The sequence below is a fragment of the Pseudophryne corroboree genome, chromosome 1, assembly GCF_028390025.1.
Source record: "Pseudophryne corroboree isolate aPseCor3 chromosome 1, aPseCor3.hap2, whole genome shotgun sequence".
In the NCBI taxonomy this organism is placed as follows: Eukaryota; Metazoa; Chordata; class Amphibia; order Anura; family Myobatrachidae; genus Pseudophryne; species Pseudophryne corroboree.
Window position 1 is genome coordinate 331196618 of NC_086444.1, and position 16011 is coordinate 331212628.

Here is a 16011-nt window from a genome sequence, read left to right on the forward strand (position 1 = left end):
CCTATGGTCTGTTTTGCTTAGATATTCAAAATATTGGGTCAAAAGGTCTATTTTTATCTAGATTTAAATCTTTTACACACATTTCAATTGAAATCGTCATTTTAATACATGTTATTATGGCACACAAAAATTCTGTTAGTGTAATTTTATAGAGATAGGGTGCCATTTATCATAGATTGCATATTAAATACGATGTGGGCAGAATCTTACCATGGTCTGAGCATGCACGGTCAGCTAAGACCGCACAAGCACAGAGGCCACTTCTGGGGAAGGTTCCAGGGGGAACCCTCCACCAGCTGCAAGCATGATGTGTAGCCCATAGGCTACAATGGGCAAGATGGTGGTAGCTGTGGGTGCCATTATTGGGAATACATTTCATTCCGGATATTGATAAATTGGGCAGCATCACATCCTCCATAGAAACATATGGGGGATGCGGCTGCAGCGACAATGGACTGATATTGGAGAGACCAGTTGAGATCCTTCCTACATACATTCGGGGGATAATTAATATTTGCAGCTAAACCAAGAAAATGAGAGTTTTAGGGGATATAGCCACAAATATACAATGATAAAACAGGTCCCATAGTAACACTGCAATTGACATTTCTAGCCATAGTACACCACCATGGTGATATTGCTGCCCGTTTCTGTGTATGTGTTCTGTTGGGCTAAAATAAGGTAAATCACTACTTTGGTGGATGGCTGCTGTACCATGTTTCTGGTGCTTTGGGGTTTTCATCACCCCATTATACATCCTAGTTTACTGTATTAGGATATGGATCTCTGTTTTGTATTGAAAAGAAACTATTTTAGCATCTCAATTTACTGAATAATAGGAGTTGTGTTGTGCATGTTAATTTTAAAAAATACATCTTAAAAAGGCAAAATCTGGCAAATTCTGAAATTCAAAACCTCACTTTGTACTTGTATAGAAGTAACTTGTAGCTTGTTTTATTATATCCATTCATAGTCTCTAATGTGAAGGAAAAATGTTTCTTTTTGTTTTCTTTTTTACATTTCTATTCAGAGCACTGGTTACCAAAACGTGTACACATATATGTCCATTTGCACATCACACTTGTGACTCCTAGTGGTTGAAGAAGGGAAGGACCGGGCAAGCATAGGCCAACTACTACTATAAGGGAATGTTCATGTGATTGCCACCAAGGTAAACACCCATACACAAATACCTGCCAGGAAGCTTAGACTATTTATTATAGCTATCATCAGTGGTATGCAATAATGATACAACTGGCAGCACTAGTTAGCCACTTCACATTGGCTGACTGCATCCTGATCCTACTCACCCACAGAACTTTATTAGCGTTGCTTCTATATTATATGCATCTGCAGGTGTCTAGTCACATTACTTGTTTGATATTTCAATTTGGACTGCAGCGGGAAAGAAGATTTCTGTTTGATGTTTAAAGAGGCAAACAGCAGATGTTTGTATTTAAGTTCATATGGCTTTGTGTTAGTATTTAATTTGATTTTAGATGGTAAATGCAACTTTTGCATTTATTAACACTGACAAGACACATTTCTCTCTTGTGTGTGCGTTTGTGTGTGTGTGCATTTGTGTGTGCGCGTGCGTGTGTGTGTGTGTGTGTGTGTGTGTGTGTGTGTGTGTGTGTGTGTGAGTGTGTGTGACACTTCATAAAATGATTACATTGTCTGCTATTGTGGTACATGAGTATACATACTCCTGATGTAACCTGGAGGCATATACTGGAGCTGTGTACAGACGGGTGCACTTTGAGATACATCCAGTTGAGTCTGTTTACATGAATGTTTTTTCCTTGCTTGCCTTCAGGTTGCAAAATATTACAGCAATAATGACCCCCTTAGAAATTATTTACAGAGTAAAAAGACCATTGTTACAAATAAAAACATAATATTACAAGTTAAATCCTCTTTAAAGCATTTCATTATCAAAATGCATAGAAGGCACAAAATCCTCTTGGTTGCTCTTTTCTCAATCAGATTTGAAAGCTGGCATTGAAACATTGCGGAATCAGTAAGATTTATAGTGGAGGTAAGTGCAAGATGGATGGTGTAGTGGGTAGCATTACTGCTCACTGCAATGTAACCCTAGTGTGTGTGTACATGGGCAGACTAGATGGGCCAAGTGGTTCTTATCTGTCATTAAATTCTATGTTCCTATATAAACTTTGGTAAATATGCTTAAGGTGGAGGCACAGCTTCCGAAGTGTGATCTGCTGTACAACGGCGCAACGTATCATTACATGCTGCCTGTAACTACACCCAGTTGGTCGTGGAATCATCCCATTGAACATGCAACACATCCAATGGAACAACTCAATGAATGACGGATTGTCCATACCTACTATACCAGCTGTGCAGATTGGTTGAAACTAAAGTACTATATTTCACAATGGGGGTCATTCCGAGTTGATCGCTAGCTGCTTTCGTTCGCTGCAAGCGATCAGGTAAAAAATTGGCACTTCTGCGCATGCGTATGCATTGCAATGCGCACGCACGTCGTACTATTACAACGAATGATGTAGTTTCACAAAAGGTCTAGCGAAGCTTTTCAGTCGCACTGCTGGCCGCAGAGTGATTGACAGGAAAAGGGCGTTTCTGGGTGTCAACTGACCGTTATCAGGGAGTGTTCGGAAAAACGAAGGCGTGCCAGGAAAAATGCAGGCGTGGCTGGGCAAGCGCAGGGCGTGTTCGTAACGTCAAAACAGGAACTGAGTAGTTTGAAGTGATCGCAAGCGCTGAGTAGTTCTGAAGCTACTCTGAAACTGCACAAAATTATTTTGTAGCCGCTCTGCGATCCTTTCGTTCCCACTTCTGCTAAGCTAAAATACACTCCCAGTGGGCAGCGGCATAGCGTTTGCATGGCTGCTAAAAACTGCTAGCGAGCGATCAACTCGGAATGACCCCCAATATATTTTATAGTGCGCATTACCAGATTTTTATTCCAACCATCCAGATTGCACAACAAATCTTTAGGTGTATTGCCAGCTTAAAGGTGTGTGTACATAGCAATTTTTTTTTTGAGACATGCACTTCTAGGGACTGTTTATGAACTATGGAGAAGACAAAAAAAAATTGGAAATTTTATTTGTCTGTTTGTCTGTTCATTTTGGCATCATGCAAAAACTACTGGATGAATTTGGATTGCATCTTCACTACCGTATAGCTTAGTGACCTAAAAAGAAACTGAGATATGTATGATATCAATGTGACATCAGGGAGAGGAACAATAAAGGATAAACCAGGCACTTAATACTCGGCGTGTGCAGTATGCAGACTCCTCAAGTCCAAAATGATATAAATATATACATATATACAATATATACATATATTGCACACCCCAAGAAACGCTCAGGGCTGCAGGTGTAGATCCCATTACCAACTGCTTCTCACATGGGCAGCTTTATGTGGCTTGCTCACAAGTTATTACCTCAAGCAGAGGCGGAACTACCGCCAGTGCAACCAGTGCGTTGCACTGGGGCCCGCCTCTGTCCAGGGGCCCAAAGCATGTAATGAGTCAAACTGACTCATTACATGCTGCTGTGTGCTGCGGGCAACCGCTGCACGCAGCACACAGCCGCCCGGAGAGAGAGAGGAGAGGAGCGCAGCAGACACGGGCGGAAGGAGGGAGGTGGAGGAGGCTCCGCAGCAGCGCTGTTTCATTGGTTGAGGCGCTGCTGCTGCTGTCCCTCTGCTTCACTATAGGCTGTCTTCCGCCGCTGTGAAGCGCATCCCAGCATTCACAGCGGTGGAGAACAGCCTATAGTGAAGCAGAGGGACAGCAGCAGCAGCGCCTCCACCAATAACACAGCGCTGCTGCGGCTCCCTCCTCCACCTCCCTCCTCCTCCCCCCTCCTCCTCCCTCTCTCCTGCCCGGGGTCTCTGCCAGAAGCTGCACCGAAGAGCCTGAGCCAGCGGAGAGGGTAAGTATAATTCTTTCTTTCTTTCTTTTTTTATTTCTTTCTTTCTTTATTTCTTTCTTCATGTGCAAAAAGGGGGACTGTCTGCCGTAATGTGTAAAAAAGGGGGAATCTGCCTGACGTAATGTGTAAAAAGGGGGAATCTGCCTGCCATGATGTGTAAAAAGGGCACGCTATCTGCCGCAATGTGTAACAAGGGTACGCTGTCTGCCGCAATGTGTAAAAAGGGCACGCTGTCTGCCGTAATGTGTAAAAAGGGCACGTTGTCTGCCGTAATGTGTAAAAAGGGGATGCTGTCTGCCGTAATGTGTAAAAAGGGCACGCTGTCTGCCGTAATGTGTAAAAAGGGCACGTTGTCTGCCGTAATGTGTAAAAAGGGGATGCTGTCTGCCGTAATGTGTAAAAAGGGCACGCTGTCTGCTGTAATGTGTAACAAGGGGACGCTGTCTGCCGTAATGTGTAAAAAGGGGAATCTGTCCGCCGTAAGGTGTAAAAGGGTCTCTACCTGGTGTAGTGGTGCTACTGTGCGGCGTAATTTGAATAATGAAGACTACTGTGCACCATTTTATGAATTGGTATTATTTTGTGGCCACAGCCCTTCCCCACGAAGCCACGCCCCTATGTATTTTTGCGCGCGCCTGCGGCGCGCACTGTCCCTGTTTTGCATGCAGGGGTGGGGCTCCGATGCCATTTCTTGCACACAGTGCTAAAATGTCTAGTTACGGCACTGTTGCTAGGTATCCATTTCTCTGGCCCTGAGCAGGTCCCCCTCACCAGATCCTCTCCAGGGGTGAGAGAGTGGACTTGGATGGGATGAGGGGGGGGGGGGGGGGGGGGGGGGCAAAGCATTTTGTCGCACCTGGGCCCACCGCTCGCTAGTTCCGCCACTGATCTCAAGAATCTTTTTGTGTTAATCCCTGAAGGAAAAACTGCAAATATTGCGTGCAAAGAAATTTTGTGATCAGTGTGTACAATATAAAATATACATCACAATATAAAATGGCACTACTGTGTTTGAAAAAGTAATTACGCTGAGCAACAACAGGTATACACTGTAGTAGAAAATATATTTCTGGGTTCAGAATGCCTTATTTAGGTTGTATTGCAAAACTTGAGAATCGCAATCCATCCGATAATCAAACGACTGTGCATGCGTAGCATCGTATTGCGCATGTGCGTGGGGAAATAGCAACAGATATTTCATACAGATCGTAATTGCAATGCAGCCGCTGTTTGACTGACAGCAAGCCGGCATTTCTGGGCAGACACCTGCTGTTTTCTGGATGTGTCTGAAAAAACGCAGGTATGCCAAGGCGTTTTTAAGGCGGGCCTCTGACGTCATCAATGACCACTTCCAGCCTCTTGCGTCGCCAAAATTGTGGACAACCTTGCCTGACACAGATGGGAAAAATCTTCTATGTTCCAGTAATTGTGTACGGTTTTGCGATCAGAACACACATTGCGATGCATTCGCAATTTCTGCAATAGGCATTTTTTCTCTATTTCTGGGCGGTAACTATTTGATCACAGCAACTGCTTTTTAGCAGAAACTGCAATCCTTATTGAATGAGGTCCAAAGTACAGAGCGTGCTTAGTGCTTTAGTGATGTTCGCTCAACAAGATCCATATTATTTTACCATAGCTGTGACCAGTAAGATACTTTTTTGTTAGGCTAAATTACCAAGGTGCAGCTGGCAGAGTCAGAGCCATATTGTTTGTGCTTGCTGATCTGAAGCATGTGATGATGAAAAAGGTTGAGTTCACATTATACATTAATTATAAGAAAATGAAAGACATGCAGGGATTTACAAGAAACTACCAACAGAGAGTTTTCGAATGACTGCACATTTATTTCTGTGATATCTTAAAAACCTAAAAAACATGGGGCCTAATTCAGAGTTGATCGCAGCAGCAAATTTGTTAGCAGTTGGGCAAAACCATGGTGGTCATTCCAAGTTGTTCGCTCGTTGCCGTTTTACACAACACAGCGATTAGGTGGAAAATGCGCATGCGCATGGTACGCAGCGCGCATGTACTAAGTTATTTAACACAAAACTTAGTAGATTTGCTGGTGTTCGTGCGGCGCTTTTCAGTCGCACTGCTGATCGGTGAGTGATTGACAGAAAAGGGGCGTTTCTGGGAGGTAACTGAGCGTTTTCCGGGCGTGTGCTAAAAAACGCAGGCGTGCCAGGGAAAAACGCAGGAGTGGCTGGAGAAACGGGGGAGTGGCTGGCCGAACGCAGGGCGTGTTTGTGACGTCAAACCAGGAACTAAACGGACTGAGGTGATCGCAGTCTAGGAGTAGGTCTGGAGCTACTCCGAAACTGCATGAAAATTTTTAGTAGCAATTCTGCTAATCTTTCGTTCGCTATTCTGCTAAGCTAAGATACACTCCCAGAGGGCAGCGGCCTAGCGTTTGCAATGCTGCTAAAAGCAGCTAGCGAGTGAACAACTCGGAATGAGGGCCCATGTGCACTGCGGGTGGGGGCAGATATAACAATATAACGTGCAGAGAGAGAAGGATTTGGGTGGGGTGTGTTCAAACTGAAATCTAAATTGCAGTGTCAAAATAAAGCAGCCAGTATTTACCCTGCACAGAAACAAAATAACCCACCCAAATGTAACTCTCTCTGCAAATGTTATATCTGCCCCCCTGCAGTGCACATGGTTTTGCCAAACTGCTAACAAATTTGCTGCTGCGATCAACTCTGAATTAACCCCATTGTATCCTTGTGGTCATTCCGAGTTGATCATAGCTGTGCTAAATTTAGCACAGCTACGATCGTGAACATAGACATGCTATCCTGCCCCCCATGCCCCCCCCCCCCCCCCCCCCCCCCCGCAAAATTGCAAAAGCATCGCCGCTGCTTTTGCACTTTAGGAGTAGCTCCCTGGCCCGCAGCGGCTGCATGTGACATCACGCCCCTCGCATGGTCCAGCCATGCCTAGATTGGCCGGACCGTGCCCACGAAATGATGGCCAAACGCTGCCGTTCCGCCCCCTCGCCCCCCCCACACACACACACACCCAGCGTCCGCCTCTGCCTGATTGACAGCGGTCCGATCGTAGCGGTCCGACGGCCATCGGACGTCTGGCATGCGCCGGCCAGTCCCGACCTGATCGGCTGCTGTGCGAAAACGCACAGCATTGATCAGGTCGGAATGACCCCCCTTGTTACAGTCGGAGTCTCTCGACTGCATACAGGTTTCCTCATGTTCTTATTAATGACCATCATGGGTCTCTTCTCTGCAGGTTACAGTGGTTACACATTTTAGTAAGATAACATATACCCCTTTCACACCGCATTGGGTTATGAACACAGGTTTCAAGCCATGTCACAGCCGCTTGAATCCCATTCACCCCTCTGGCTAGACCCAGCATATTGCCGGGGCTTCTCTCTGCAGGGTTTGAAGATGACATCATCTCCAAGCACCTGGAATGTGGCTCTCTCTATAAAGTGAATGGCACCTGGGTCAGATGATCCGGGTTAGGTTACCCGTTCAAACTGCCCCTGTAACCCGCCAATAAACCAGGTTTTTGCAACAGTGTGAAAGGGGTATTAGTTACCAGATCATGTATTGTTTCGGTGGGACCTATTAATGTTTGAGAAGACGACTGCACATATATGCCAATAGCAGTCATTTTCAGACCACATTTTTCAACATCCTGATAATTAATTTGATGTTAGTAATAATAATAATAATAATAATAAAAATATTGTTCATAGTAGTTCTTTTATAGCCACACATGCACCAGTATCAGGGTAACTATATTACACAGGCTGCAGTAAGATTGTCATTGTACTGTTCTTCCCAACCTAATGCAGGATACAGTAAATAGACTCTTGCTAATACAGGTTGAGTCTCCCTTATCCAAAATGCTTGGGACCAGAGGTATTTTGGATATCGGATTTTTCCGTATTTTAGAATAATTGCATACCATAATGAGATATCATGGCAATGGGACCCAAGTATAAGAACAGAATGCATTTATGTTACATATACATCTTATACACACAGATTGAAGGTAATTTTAACCAATATTTCTGATAACTTTGTGCATTAAATAAGGGCCCTCATTCCGAGTTGTTCACTAAGAGTCATCGCATCGCAAATTTACGAAATGTAAGTATCTGCGCATGCGCAAATGCGTGATTACGCATGCGCGAGTACATACGTACGACAACTGTGCAAAATTACTTAGAAAAAAAAAAGCCGTAACTGGCAACCGAAAACGAGGAGTGGCGTGGGCGTTGCGGAGGCGCGACTTCGCAATGCTCCGACATGGGCGTGAAAGTGGGCGTACAGTGTGGGAGTATGCAACTCGCAATGGGCGTGTTTTTAGCAAATAAACATTGTCGCTGTTAAAACTAACATAGGAAACCGTAGCAACATTCACGCAGCAGCAGAGTAGGTCTGCAGTTACTCTACATTTGCGAAGTACTGGTACAAGTGTGTATGCAGTAATTAGCAGTTAATTGGATATCACATTCATCTGATGTCCAATTACTTGTTAATTAATGAGCAGATGAAAGTTACCAACCAGCAATTGTCTGAACACACATTACATGTTTAGTCTACTCACATAGAAATCTCACACACTGCCAAATAAGGGTTTTTGTTTTTTTGGAAATTGTTGTGTAAGCCTTTTTAAAACTTGTTTTAATGTGTGTAAGACTCCCAAATACAAGCAAATGAAAATTTTTGTGAAAGTGTTTGAAATCTGCATAATTGTTTAAAAATAAACCAACACCAACATAATGCAGCATACACTTTAATTTAGCCTTAAAAGTCACAATAATATTTGATTATAATATCTGACAATGTTTGAAATGATGTCCTGTTGACCCTAGATATTTATAAAAAGCGTCGTGTCTGTTTACTTAATATGGACATTAAAGTGTGGTGCAAAGCATACCTTTCTTTTTTGTTTTTTTCAATTTTTAAGGAGAATTAGCAGATTGGTCTACAAGTGTCTATATGCTGACCTAATCTTTCTGGAACTGCATTACCTGGAAGAAACTGCTCAAATTTTTGAAATATATTTTTTATTACTATATAATTTTTTGACAACATTTAAACATGGCTCCACATGAGTCGCACAGGCAGAGATGGACCAAGCAGCAAGCAGATGGCACTGACAATCATTAGATAGCAGAACTCAGTACTCTGCAAAAGTCTGCTTCTGCCAAAAGTATATATTTAAAGCATAAATAAAACATGACACACCCTGCCACACACACATTTTAAACCAAATGAGAAAGAATTAGGATCCACCACACAAACACAACAATACATAGCACACTAGTAAGAGGAAGATGGCTCTGGTGTTTATACACATAAACTCACAGGCTACAATACATCCAAACAGAAAAAATACATTTCACTAAGAGGGAGTTATCCATTCTGGTCACACAAGCCAACTCCAAAAATACAGAGAGGCAACATCAAAAACATGGGTGCTGCCCATCTGGAGAGACATCATTTTCTTCTTTTTCTCCCCGCCTGAGGCTGTTCTTCTTTGGAAGGTCTGCGGAGCGACCTTCGTTGGGCCTGCCCAGTGGGCTGTTCTTCCTGGGCAGGGGAGGGAGCCGATGTGGGTGGCTCTCTGCCACTGTGGGCAAGGGAGACAGCGATGGCCTGGAGCCCTTGCAAGATGTTATTTGCAAGGGTTTGGAATGAGGAGGCAAGTTGTTCTTGGCCCTGCCTGATCTCTGCCAGACCTTGGCAGAGTTGAGCAACACCTTGCTCAACACAGGTTCGGTGCTCAGTGAGCCGGACAGCTATCTGGCTTACCTCCCGGATGACCCCGTCTTGAAACCGATTTAGGCTCTCACCATACCTAGCGATTTCAAGCAGGATCTCCGGGATAGCAGAGGGTTGGGTGGGGGGGCCAGTAGGAACCTGCAGAGGTGGGATTTGTTGGGCCACACTGCCAGACTCACTAGGTCCCTCCACCTCAGCCTCAACCACATAACCGGCCTGTGACTCAAACTGTTCACCCCCCTGTGCTGTGTTTTGTGGCAAGCAAATAGAAGAATGTGTGGGAAAAAAGTAGGATACAAAATTAGTTTATTATTATAAATACTGTCAAAATTACAGACAAATAAATGTGTAAACTTACCTTCCAAGTCATGTCCCGTCAGGATCTCAGGCAGGTCCGTGTCCATATGAGACACCCCTTGGCCCTCCTCATAACTGACACAGGGCATCGCCATCTCCTCCAAGTCAGTATACTCCACAGCGACAGGTGCTCCTCCACCTGTAGCCCTTGAGGCATTCCACTCAGCAGCCCTCTTTGCCTTCAGGCGGGATTTGAAGTCGGCCCACCTACATATGTATTGTGAAAGAGGGACAAAGTAGAGTCTTATTATTTGTCTAAGCTAATATATAGGACACGTGTTCTGCTTGTGTTTGCTAGACATAACATCACATGCAGGGGCGGATTGGGAACAAAAAACGGCCCTGGAAAAATTTGTACTAGTGGCCCCACATGGGCAGCATCAGGGGTTTAAGGTCTAGCCATGGGCCATGGCAGCAGCACCCTACCCCCATGACTTTCCAGATAGTGGGCATGTCCAGCATCAAGGGGGAAGTTAAAAATAAATAAAATTAAATATTATTAGCACATTATATGATACACATTCAGAATTTAGGAAACTATATAATTCTTTAGAAAGATATATTTTCTTGCTTATTACACCAACCGTATCCCAATCACTATTCACTCAGTCTTATATGTCAGCCAAGCAGGCAGACAGAGCATACACTAGATCATCTGCAATCACAGGCTAAGTGGCAAAGTCATTTTCACATATGCAAATTATTTAGCATCTTATTCATTATGTCTATAAAAAGGACCACATGTCCTCAAACAGAACAGGCCCTGTGGATGCACCGGCCCACCGGGAATCTTCCCTGTAAACACTATGGCCAACCCGCATCTGATCACATGTAACTACATTTTTTAGTCAACTTAGCACAGAAAAAGGACTGTCAATATGCACTTACCGTCGTCTCACTTCCTGTGATGTTCTGACGACAGAGCCAACTTCATTCACAGATTTGGTGATGTCTCTCCAGATTCGTTCTTTTGAAGCAGCCCCCATGTTTTTTGGCCCTCTATGGATTTTGGACATGGCCTGCGTGACCAAGACACGCAACTCCCTCTTAGTGAATGCAGGCTGTCTTTTCTTCCGTCTGGAGGTAGCCTGTGAGGTTTCTTGTTGTTCATCACCATCTTCCTCCTCACTAGCAGCTTCTGTCTGTTGTGTTTGTGTGGCTAAAGCCAATTCTCCCTCAGTTTGGTCACTTTGTGTGTGTGGCAGAGTATCCCCAGTCAATTGTTGTGGTTCAGAAGCAGACGTTTGCAGAGTACTAGGTCCTGCCTCTTCAACATCCGCAGAGGCGTATTCCAGCATGCGCCGTTGGCAATCTATGCGTCTTTTCCGCAATGCCATCTCCTGCTCTGCAATGCGGTCCATCTCTGCAGCGATTTGCTCACGAGAAGCCATGTTTGTGATGACGTGTGTACGCCGAGGTGTGTGCTTATATACCTACGTGCGAATCGTTAATTCACACAGCTGTACACTGTTATTCTGGTTAATGATTGCACTGCTTATTTAAGGGCCTACTTTGCACGCTGTGAGTGTAGGTAGTTTGGAGTTTCAGTTGTTTGTTGGCTTGTGCGTGAAGGTGCTTGTGGAATTTGCAGAGTGAGTAATTGTCAAGCATACCTTTGTCATTTTGTTTGCGTTTTGAATCTAGACAGTGTTGCATTTGTTATGCGTTTTTTCGTTTGTGAGTATTCTTGATTCTTTTTTTTTTTTTGTTTTGTTAAAATTTTTTCTTAAAAATTTATTGTTTTAAATATTTTAAAAACATAACTATTTTGCTAGTCCATTTGTGAAAATAAACCTGTGCTTCTTTGTTTTGACTGTCATTTGTGTTCTCTTGTAGGTGTTTGCTTTTGGGAGAAATATCCCTGGTTTCATTTATTTTCTGGGTGTGCTACTGAACACCAATTTTTTTTTTTTTTTTGGAGCAGGTAAGTGCCCTTGGCCTGTGTTGGTGCCTGTTTAGTTTTAATGGTCTGTATGCTGTTTTTTGACTGTCATTTGTGTTCTCTTGTAGGTGTTTGCTTTTGGGAGAAATATCCCTGGTTTCATTTATTTTCTGGGTGTGCTACTGAACACCAAGTCTTTTTTTTTTTTGGAGCAGGTAAGTGCCCTTGGCCTGTGTTGGTGCCTGTTTAGTTTTAATGGTCTGTATGCTGTTTTTTGACTGTCATTTGTGTTCTCTTGTAGGTGTTTGCTTTTGGGAGAAATATCCCTGGTTTCATTTATTTTCTGGGTGTGCTACTGAACACCAAGTCTTTTTTTTTTTTGGAGCAGGTAAGTGCCCTTGGCCTGTGTTGGTGCCTGTTTAGTTTTAATGGTCTGTATGCTGTTTTTTGACTGTCATTTGTGTTCTCTTGTAGGTGTTTGCTTTTGGGAGAAATATCCCTGGTTTCATTTATTTTCTGGGTGTGCTACTGAACACCAATTTTTTTTTTTTTTGGAGCAGGTAAGTGCCCTTGGCCTGTGTTGGTGCCTGTTTAGTTTTAATGGTCTGTATGCTGTTTTTAGACTGTCATTTGTGTTCTCTTGTAGGTGTTTGCTTTTGGGAGAAATATCCCTGGTTTCATTTATTTTCTGGGTGTGCTACTGAACACCAATTTTTTTTTTTTTTGGAGCAGGTAAGTGCCCTTGGCCTGTGTTGGTGCCTGTTTAGTTTTAATGGTCTGTATGCTGTTTTTTGACTGTCATTTGTGTTCTCTTGTAGGTGTTTGCTTTTGGGAGAAATATCCCTGGTTTCATTTATTTTCTGGGTGTGCTACTGAACACCAAGTCTTTTTTTTTTTTGGAGCAGGTAAGTGCCCTTGGCCTGTGTTGGTGCCTGTTTAGTTTTAATGGTCTGTATGCTGTTTTTTGACTGTCATTTGTGTTCTCTTGTAGGTGTTTGCTTTTGGGAGAAATATCCCTGGTTTCATTTATTTTCTGGGTGTGCTACTGAACACCAATTTTTTTTTTTTTTTGGAGCAGGTAAGTGCCCTTGGCCTGTGTTGGTGCCTGTTTAGTTTTAATGGTCTGTATGCTGTTTTTTGACTGTCATTTGTGTTCTCTTGTAGGTGTTTGCTTTTGGGAGAAATATCCCTGGTTTCATTTATTTTCTGGGTGTGCTACTGAACACCAAGTCTTTTTTTTTTTTTGGAGCAGGTAAGTGCCCTTGGCCTGTGTTGGTGCCTGTTTAGTTTTAATGGTCTGTATGCTGTTTTTTGACTGTCATTTGTGTTCTCTTGTAGGTGTTTGCTTTTGGGAGAAATATCCCTGGTTTCATTTATTTTCTGGGTGTGCTACTGAACACCAAGTCTTTTTTTTTTTGGAGCAGGTAAGTGCCCTTGGCCTGTGTTGGTGCCTGTTTAGTTTTAATGGTCTGTATGCTGTTTTTTGACTGTCATTTGTGTTCTCTTGTAGGTGTTTGCTTTTGGGAGAAATATCCCTGGTTTCATTTATTTTCTGGGTGTGCTACTGAACACCAAGTCTTTTTTTTTTTTGGAGCAGGTAAGTGCCCTTGGCCTGTGTTTTGGTTTGCTGTTTGTGTTTCTTAAAAGTGTGGTGATTCTGTTTGTTTTCCATTTTGTCTAAAATAGAATTTTTGTTTCCCAGGATTGATCTGCAAAGTAGTGTTTGTGTTTCCTGGACTAGCTACTAAATGTTTTTTTTATTTTTTTTTGTTTTTTTAATTGGTGTTTGTGATGACTTTTGATGCTCAGAAATGTTTAATTTTGGTTTTTTTTTATTTGTAAAAATAACATATTTTTTTAATTTTTCTTTTTATTAATTTCACATTTTGGCCATGAATTCAACACAGAAAAAATGTACGCTCCTGCAGTAAGTTTCCCCAACATTTTTTACAACATTTATTGTTTGAATATTTTTTATAAGTTGTTTTTGTATTTTTCACCTGGTTTTTTTTCTTTTTCAAAAAAGTGTGTTATGTCAATATTTATTGCTGCAGAAGCCCTACCTCCCCAACCCACGCCAGCACTCCCACCCCAACCGCCAGCCCCACAACCACAGCCGGCTCCTCATCAACCAAGGCAACGGAGGCGTGCTAGGCCACCAATTTTCCGAACCCGTGTCCTACTTTTTGGTATGCCAGATGATGTGGTGGTGCGTAGATACAGGCTGCCACCACATCTAATCCTAGACACTCTCTCCATAATAGAGAGTGATCTGGAGTCTGAAATTCGGTATCCTACAGCAATACCACCATTGACACAATTCCTTGCAGTGTTACATTTTTTGGCTACAGCCTCATATCAGCATGTTGTGGGAGACCTGGTTGGCATGTCGCAGGGCCAGTTCAGTAAGGTCCTGCGGCGTGTCTGCCAGGCTTTCCTAAAGCGGGTGAAGCAATTCATTGATATGCCTTTGGATGTTGGTGCCCTAGATGTGGTGAAGCGGCAATTTGAGGAAGGTGGTAGTCGCTTCCCACATGTTATTGGGGTTGTGGATGGCACACATGTTGCTATTCAGCCACCAAGACATAATGAAGAAATTTATAGAAACAGGAAACTGTTTCATTCTCTGAATGTAATGGTTGTTTGTGGGCCATCCCTCCAGATCCTTTCCCTGAATGCAAAATTAACTGGAAGTTCACATGATGCATATGTCATTAGACAATCAGGGATATGGCAGAGATTAAGATCAAGTCAACGAGCAGACATGTGGTTATTGGGTGAGTTGTTGCTCAAATATTTTTTTCTAAAAAAAGTAACTTGACAAATTTAATATTTCAAAATTTTGGCTTTTCTTCCAACAGGAGACCGTGGATATCCTTGCACCCCCTGGCTCATGACTCCTTACCGTAATCCCAGGCCAGGACCACAGATGGCATTTAACTCCGCGCTTACTGCCACTAGGCAGCTGGTGGAGCGCACAATTGGTGTCCTTAAAGGGCGGTTTCGTGTGCTCCACCGCACTGGTGGCGACATCATGTATTCGCCGGAGATGGCAAGTAAAATAGTGGTCCTGTGCGCAATACTACATAATATCGCGGTAAGGAGTAGTGTAGAGCTTCCTCAGGCAGAGGAATTGCCTGATGAGGAGCCAGGGGTTGTTCGACATTTCGGTGGGGGGAGTGTTACACGGAGGGGGAGCCAAGTGAGGGCAAGGATTGTTGCCGAATATTTCAGGTATAGTGTTTTGATATTTTCTAGTTTTAAAAATTTTAAAACACAGTATGCTTATGTTTTTTTAACAATGATGACATTTTGTATGATATTGTAAAGTGATTGTGTAAGGCTTTTGTTGTGTTGGAATGGGTAATTTTTGTTGGCGTCAAATTCCGCAAACACGTTAAGTTTACAATGTTTAGTTAGAAAACCAAATAATGTAATGTTGCTAAATAGTGTCCTTATTTGTTTTATATCCTCAAATCCTGATTATGTAAACAAACACACAAACAAATGATACTCAATGTTTCCCACTTTGTGACTGTCCAGCTGAATGATCACACGAACTGTGGTGAGTACACAGATATGTATAGTAATTTTAAATAAACTGTGTCTCTGTGTCTGTGTTTTTTTTTTAAATTTTGTTTATGATAAATATTTGCTTCTGCGAATGCGTATTTCCGCTCGTGCGAAATAACACTCTGCTCTTCACAGCATTGCAAAGATCAATAAAGTTATTAGAAATGACAACATAGATTTTGGACCAATCACATGCTAACAGACACTATAAATATATGCCCAAATAAGGAAAACGCCATTGCCATGATGCGTGCAGCACCGTTCACCAGGCGGGAGCTCCGCGTGCTGGTTGCGGTGATGGACCGCCGCGTAGGCCGCGTTGGGCGCTTCATCCCCAATCGGGTGAAGCGCGAGGCCTACGCGGAGGTCCGCCGCCTGCTGCGGACTCGCGTCCGCAGCAGGCGGACAATCATACAACTTGAGAGGAGGTGGAGTGATCTCCGCAGGAGGACTCCCGATCTGTTGGCGGAGATCCGCCAGCAAATCCGAACTATGCATACACGAAGTA